Here is an 8,045-nt window from a genome sequence, read left to right as displayed (position 1 = left end):
ACAAAAGAAAAGTTCTCTCCTGACATGTATCTTGGCAGTCTGAACGCCCCCAGAAAATTGTGCCAAAGAGTTTAGAAAACAAACATACCATAAAAGTAAACACAAACAGCAAATTTCAGGTAACTATTTTGGATTGCAAACAAGGATAAATTTAATGTTTAAACAATCTGATAAAATAACCATTTGGAAACTGCTTGGCCTTCTGTTCTCTTTTATTTGATTGATTATAATGCGGTATTGGTCTCTTGCTGCACTTCAAAACCAAGTAATCAAAACAAAGGAATATATATGTGTGTATATATATATACACATATATATATATGCTAGAACTCTTGTGATGAAAATGGCACTTGAAAAAGGTTATATTTTTCCACTGAAGTTGAAGATTAATAAAATGGTGTCAAAACATTCCCCTGGTCACACGCTGTAATATTTTTTTTAAAGTGTGATGTGCTATGATGATAAATCAGACTTAATTATTTTCCCTTTTACAAGGAAACAGGGCACCCTGAATTTTGGTTTTAGACTTTTTCAGCAATAAGGAGGGATGTTGGTAAGCTTTGATCCCCTTTTGGTTCTGCAGTTATTAGTTTTTGCTGGCATTTTGAATATGCTGCTTTCAAAAGCACCAAGAAAGATTTTTAAATTGCTTCCAGGTATTTGGAGGATTAAAAAGACCTTAATTTCCCACTTTCATTTCCACTCTAGCAAAAAATATGGGCTTACATGTTTCTCTTTGCCAACTCCCTGTTCAAGCCTTCCATTCATAAGCGGGATTGGCTCAGTTTTGCCCATCCATACGGCAGCATCTCTAATAGCTCTTGTACAGGGTATCAGATATTGTGCCTTTTGGTGCCAGGTTCAAAGTCAAGTGCCGATCTATGAACCAGTGTACAAAAAAAAAATCCAGGTGTTTGAAGGAAAGACACTCCATTGTGAATAAAGAGCTCACACCAGCTCCTGAGCCCTCTGAAGAGACCTGGCCCTATAATGCCTTGTTTAAATTTTAGTTGTTCTTGAGGGAAAGGGTGATATACTAACCATTCCTGATAAGGGTTGGTCAGGGCTTAGGGAGGGGGCAGGAATATTGGGGAGAAAAAAAAATCTGATCATTCCTCAGTGCTACCCATTTCTGTCCTGTGTGGGCTGCTTAGCTAGACAGCAGGAGAATAAAGTACACCGAGAACCATAATGAAAACAAAACCCGTGTGTTTTGTCATGTTTTGTTCCAGGGAAGCAGTTGACAAGTGCTGTTATTAATGCTTTCTCCCAGATCCACTCAGTGATGGAGAGGAGGAAAATGGGCTGGTTGGACTGTGGTCTTGGTGCCTCGCAGTTACTCTGCACTGGTTATGCATTTATTACCCTCTTTTCTAGTTACCTTTGGCTAGTGGGTCTTCCCACTAGGTATTTGTCCTTAATTGTACCACCTAAGGCAAATGGATGCAAAATGCATTCTGCCCACTCACTGTCTGGGCCTTCCCCACTCTAGTCTTGGCACATTCCTTCAAGAATGTAGTTACCGTCTGGTAAGATGTCAGTGCAAATGTGAAGAAAATAGGCATCGGACTAGGCTTTGGTTTGCCACAAGTGGCAGCTGCCTATATCAATTACAATTACATTTATTAATTTTGCTTTTCATTTTCCCAGTTCCTCTTAGCTCCCCTGTTGAAATGTTGAGATTTTGGCTGTCAGAGGCAACTGCAACATTGCCTTACGGACTTGTGGAGGAGGGGAACTGCTCAGCGTAGTGTTTTCATTTTCAGAACCAAGTAATCTAGTCACTCATATATAAGAAATGTGTCAGTCCAACTTTAAGAAAAAAATCCAAATCCAAGCTCCATCATCAGATTTTGACAGCATCTTGGATTTTGAAACAACTTCAGTCTGTAATTGGCATTCAGAATGCCCTTGGCATGCCAGTCTGTGATGGCAGTAAAGACCTGTTAAAACACTTGAGCCCAACTTTATTAACCAAAACTGATACCACCACCTTTATCTTCTAAATAAAGTCCACTTTATTTTTATTTTCAACATTTTGCCGCTTCATTTTTGGTTCCAGACGGTGTCACCTCCTTGGAGGTGAAATGAGTTGTTTGAAAGAAGCTGGTGCGTGTGGTGATAGATGTGTGAGTTGGGGAGAGGAAGGACACATCTGTCTTAAAAATTAGCTCTACGTAGTACAATGGGAAATGAATGAAAGTTTTCTACAAATGAGGTAGTGAAAAATGACTACGTGGAGGTTTCCTGTCCAGAGAGATCTGAAGCTGCTGGAGATTGTCCTCTGTCTTGTGCATATTTTGCAGCCTAATGATCTCGTCTATTTAATGGCTTATCCAAAGGTTGGATTTTTACTTAGTTTGCAGCGTGTATTTAATTTCTGCTTCCACTTTTCCCCCCCTAGAGACTTGTAGAGGATAGAACACTGACTTGAGATTAAGAAACTGGGTCCTTCCCTTCACCCTGCTGTTTATTAGTGCAGCGAGATGCCTGCAGGCTACTTTATGAAAAAATGCACTTTCTTAGTTTATGTTGGGCAAGTAAAATGAGGGCAGACCTTCATTTTCCTACCTTAGCCTCCATGTGGCCTTTCACCATTTCTAATTGCACACCCCTGCAGTAAGGAATTTTTGATCATGCGTACCCCCATGTGTTGATAAATTATATACCTGTACTACTGTACCCATATATTGTGTAACAAGACACAAAAATAGATAATTAAAAAGCAATTATATGAAAAATAAATATAAATAGGAGTTCTAATATTTTCTTACTGTACCCAAATTTGGAGGTTACTGGGTTATAGAGGGTAACTTGTAATTCTTGACTAGACTGCGTTAAATATTTCTCCATTGAAGGTATACTTAGAGGAAAGAATGGTATCGGTTCATTATCAAATGGTAAGGAAGAACTGCTTCTCCTAAGAATTTTTTTTCCAGCAGCCCTCCAGGTAATTCCCCGTTCCCATATACCCACCTCCTCAACAAACACTGAAAAAGTACATACAGTACAAGGCTACAGTTCCACCTGGCCTCATCAAGGATTCCAGCTTGACCTGTCTGATGTGAAAAAACAGTAAACACTGAGAAGATTTTATGTGTATTATATCTTAATTCCCACAGCAACCTTAACAGAGTTCCGTATAGGGGAATATATAGGAATGAGGAGCAGAAAGATTAATTTATCAGACCAAGGTCACATGGAGCTCGAATTCAAACCCAGTTCTGTCATACCAAAACCCAAGCTTTCCTCACATTTGTCCTAGACAGATGCTGTCAGTATCTTAGTAATATAAAACAAGGATCCATGCTGTACATATTTGTGCTGTGCCATGCATTTCCTTCACAACACTGTCTAAAGGTATATTTGTTGCTTATTTATTGCCAGTTTTCCCAACTATAATGAAAGCTCCCAAATTTGGTGACCTTGACTGTCTTTCCCCAGCTTAGAGCAGTGCCTGACATACAGTAGACCCTCAGTAAGTATTTGTTGAACTAATGACGTGTCAGTACAGTTCAGGGAGTTTCTGAAATGGCATCACTTAGCCTTTGAGGGGCAGAACATCCAGAAACCTGGGAATGGCAGAGCCTCAAGACACTTGGGCACCTAACTCTTACCCTCCTCGTTTGCTGGATGACTTCAGGCTAGCCTCTTAACCTTGGGTTAACTGGAGGAATGGGAACAGGATTAATCAATAATTAGACATACAGTGTTGATTTTATGTATTACCAGATGCCAGGCTTGTAATAAGCGTCTTATATAGAATAATGAAAGTAACCCTCATCAACCCTTTAACAAAAGCACCATTTTAGTCCCAGTTGACAGATGAGAGAGGAGAAGCACAGAAGGGGCAAGAATCTTGCCAAAATCACGTGGGCTAGCCAAGCAGTCCCGACTCCATAGGCTGTGCTTGTCCTGCTGGGCTGTTGCAGACTGTGTGCTATGCAGGGTTAGAGGATGAGCAGATGAGCCTCTGCTCCCAGCAAGCTTCCAGGTAACAAGCAGGGAGAGCCCTGGATGAAGGGGCTTTGGAATTAAATGGCAAAGTCATTTTGCGGTAATTCTATAGTGACATCCATTGTTAACCTTTGTCAACCATCAGACTCAATTTAAGGATTGCTGGGAGGTGGCATACTTCCCTAAAGCCAACTCTCCTCCCAACTGGGATTCGAATCGTCTCCCTGCATTTCTGCTTCATCTTCCCTCTAAGCCAGAAACTTTTGGGAACCAGGCTGGGGGGCAGGGTGGATGCTGGTGCCTAGTGGCCCAAAAGGCCACAGGCTGCTGAGTAAGCTTGTCTGAATTACCCCTGCGCTGTCAGCCGACCCTGGGCAGTGCAGTGCGGGTAGGAGGCCTGAACTGTTTCCTCTCACAGGTACTCCTAAGCCATAAGTTCCTGAGCTTAGCTGTGTGTGTGAAACATACCTTCTTGTTTGAAAGCAAAGTACGTCTCGGCTTTGGTGCCCAGCCTGAGCTCTGGATGCAGAGAGGCAGCCTATCACCATCCTGACGAAGAGAATTAAGACATGGCTTTGGGGCTTCCCTGGTGGCGCAGTGGTTAAGAATCCACCTGCCAATGCAGGGGACAGTGGTTCAAGCCCTGACCCGGGAAGATCCCACATGCCTCGAAGCAACTAAGCCCATGCGCCCCAACTACTGATCCTGCGCTCTAGAATCTATGTGCCACAACTAGTGAGCCCGCGAGCCACAACTACTGAAGCCCACACGACTAGAGCCGGTGCTCCACAGCAAGAGAAGCCACTGCAATAAGAAGCCCGCGCACTGCAACAAAGAGTAGGCCCCTGCTCACGTAACTAGAGAAAGCCCGCACACAGCAATGAATGAAGACCCAACGAAGCCAAAAATAAATTTATTAAAAAAATAATTGAATACAGGCATACCTACCTCAGAGATACTGCAGGTTCCATTGCAGACCACCACAATAAAGTGAATATCTCGATAAAGTGAGTCATGCCAATATTTTGGTTTCCCCTGTGCATAGAAAAAGTTATATTTAGGGACTTCCTGGCAGTCCAGTGGTTAAGACTCCGCGCTTCCAACGCAGGGGCCGCAAGTTCAATCCCTGGTCAGGAAACTAAGATCCTACATGCCTTGTGGCGTGGCCAAATTAAAAAAAAAAAAAAAAAAAAGATATTTACTATAGTCTATTAAGTGTGCAAAAGCAGTATGTGTAAAAAAACAATGTACATACCTTAATTTAAAAATAATGCTGTTGGGGGACTTCCCTCGTGGTCCAGTGGCTAAGACTCTGCACTCCCAATGCAGGGGGCCCAGATTCGATCCCTGGTCAGGGAACTAGATCCCACATGCTGCAACTAAGAGTTTGCATGCCACAACTAAAGATTCCGTGTGCCACAACTAAGACCCGGAGCAACCAAATAAATATTAAAAAAAATAATAATAATGCTGTTGGAAAAATGGTCCCAATAGACTTGCACAATGTAGGGTCGCCACAAAATTGCCATTTGTAAAAAACCTAGGGGTGAGACAGGAATAAAGACACAGACCTACTAGAGCATAGACTTGAGGATATGGGGAGGGGGAGGGGTAAGCTGTGACAAAGTGAGAGAGTGGCATGGACATATATACACTACTAAACGTAAAATAGATAGCTAGTGGGAAGCAGCCGCATAGCACAGGGAGATCAGCTCGGTGGTTTGTGACCACCTAGAGGGGTGGGATAGGGAGGGTGGGAGGGAGGGAGACGCAAGAGGGAAGAGATGGGAACATATGTATATGTATAACTGATTCACTTTGTTATACAGCAGAAACTAACACACCATTGTAAAGCAATTATACTCCAATAAAGATGTTAAAAAACAAAACAAAACCCATGCAGTATCTGAGAAGTGCAATAAAGCGAAGCACAATAAAACAAGGTATGCCTGTAGACTAATTTTTAGTTGTTTGGGAGAGAGCAGAAATGAACACAGTCGTGGAGAATATGAAGCAGAAATAGTTATAAACTTTCCACCCAAACCTTGCAAATTTGATTGGAGGATGTGCATTACCTCCACAGAAATTGGAGGATCTGCGGGAAGGAATGAGACTTTCCACCACTGCCCAAACCTCTGATTTGATGGAAGACTAGCAGCTACAGTTGGAATCCCAGGATGGTTCCGCAGCAAACCCTAATTTTCTAGGATCTAGAACTGAAGGGCTAAGGTGGCAACCGGATCCTGCATTGTCACATGCGTCTAATCAATTTTTCTGCCAGCCTGATTCTATCTGAGTCATCTGCGTTTTATTTTGATTCAATTTTTTGCCAGCTGCTAACGCCACCTCCTCCTACTCTTTTCAGGCAAGAATGGGACAGGAAGGTTAAAGTGTTTTTCCAAAGCAAGGGTCCTGGGAGTGGGAAACAGTCTCCCCCTGATGGTTTCCAAGGAGGAAACATGCAGGGGTGACTTGGCTCCTGCTTCTGCACTGTCTCTCCTACCAGTAACTACTGGAGAAAGGTCCTCTCACAGCACCTGTGAATGCCATTTACAAATGTCGCACAACTCGAGCCTGACCAGTTGTCCACCACATTCCCTCTTCTCCTCTCACTTCCCTCTACCACCCTTCCCCTTTCACCAGGACCCTGGGTTTTACCTTTTTCTGTCTCTATCATGATGAGCCCTGATAATATCATGGGTTCTTAGAAGGAATTCAGACCAATCTCCAGTTTTCTCAGATGAAGAAACAGGCCTACAGAGGTGAGAGTAACTCATCCAAAGTTACACAACTTCACTCACTTATTCATTCAACCAGGAACACTCCTTCCTACCCCTTAAGATTTAGCTTAAACATTATCTCATTAGGGAGAACTTCTCTACTTTATCTAAAGCAGATACCCCCCTCCAATTCTTCCCTATTGTTGCACCTTGTGTCTTTTTACTTTTTATCACAATTTATAATTGTTTCATTTATTAATCTTTCTTTTTTTGTCTGACTCCTCTACTAGAACATAAGCTCCAAGAGAGCAGGAGATACATGTTTGTCCTTCAGAGACATGCTCATCACTGTATTCTCAGCATCCAGCACATAATAGGTGTTCAAGAAATCTTTGTTGAATAAGTAAGTGTATAGTGAGCAGATACTATCTGGGCACGTAGGGCTATGAAGACAGATGGGATACAGTTTCTGTTCTCAGAACTGTCTGTCCAATATGAGCAACAGAACCAGAAAACAGGGAGAATGCAATGAGATCAGGTCTAGATTCCAGGGAGGTATTTTGGGGGCACCTGAACCAGGCATAATCTCTGTTGGGCTTTTGCTACCAACTGCTTAGAATCCCAGATAAACCACTGGGCTGTGCCCGGCTGGGTGACTCAGGCCTGTACCCTGAGCAGCCCAGCAGCATCAGGACCTGACAACTCATCCTGTAGAGTGTGTGCTTAGATGGTACCTGGACCCATTACCCTTTTCAGTGAGGGAAGGCTTGCCAGTCAGTTTCAGGCCAGTGGATGGCCAAATCCACACTCATTGAGGCCTCAGAGACAGCCCCACTACCTTTAAGCCCAGCCTCCAATCTTTTGCCTGGTCTTCTAAGTTTTAGAAGAGAACCTGTGCAGCCTTAAGGGAGATGACACCTGTGGGTAGCCTTTATATCTAAAGGGCAGGTAGGTTGTCCCACATGGCTCAGAGAAAGCTAGTGTTCTGGACCGTAAAAGGCTAGCAGGAGCAACTGGAAGGGAACCCAGCAGGAGGAGGAGGAGGAAGGGAGCCAGTGAGAATCCCTTTCTTTGAAAATAAAGAGTACACAGCCCCTGCTGGCTCTCCTAGGAGGAGGAGCTCACCCTCCAGCCCAATCTTCTCCCTACAGTGGGACAAAATGGTCACTGCTGCTGCTGCTTCTCAAAGCTCACAGCAAGCAAGAAACCTTTTCTCCTGCCCCTTCCAGATTCACCACCCACCTCCTCCAGGAGCCAAAAAGATAGGCTCAGGTTCAGCAGCCTGAACCCTCTCTCCAGATGGGAGGCTTCAAGCTAAATTCTGAGCCTACCAAAAGCCCCCTCCTTAGCCTATACTCTCTTTCCAGG

At 43.5% G+C, this 8,045-nt stretch overlaps 1 long non-coding RNA gene across 1 annotated transcript; it reads right to left on the bottom strand.

Moving 5' to 3' along the window:
* Positions 1 to 3,071: 3,071 nt before the first annotated feature.
* Positions 3,072 to 5,117, bottom strand: LOC114889036. The gene is made up of 3 exons (XR_003791947.1): positions 4,906 to 5,117; positions 4,426 to 4,506; positions 3,072 to 4,026 (listed from the first exon to the last, which is right to left on the bottom strand). It is a non-coding gene; the product is annotated as an uncharacterized LOC114889036 (long non-coding RNA).
* Positions 5,118 to 8,045: the final 2,928 nt, after the last annotated feature.

The sequence above is a fragment of the Monodon monoceros genome, unplaced genomic scaffold (assembly GCF_005190385.1).
Source record: "Monodon monoceros isolate NGI ecotype Baffin Bay Population unplaced genomic scaffold, NGI_Narwhal_1 Super_Scaffold_9, whole genome shotgun sequence".
In the NCBI taxonomy this organism is placed as follows: Eukaryota; Metazoa; Chordata; class Mammalia; order Artiodactyla; family Monodontidae; genus Monodon; species Monodon monoceros.
Note: the sequence above shows the minus strand (reverse complement) of the source record. Positions and strands in the feature narration are given on the sequence as shown.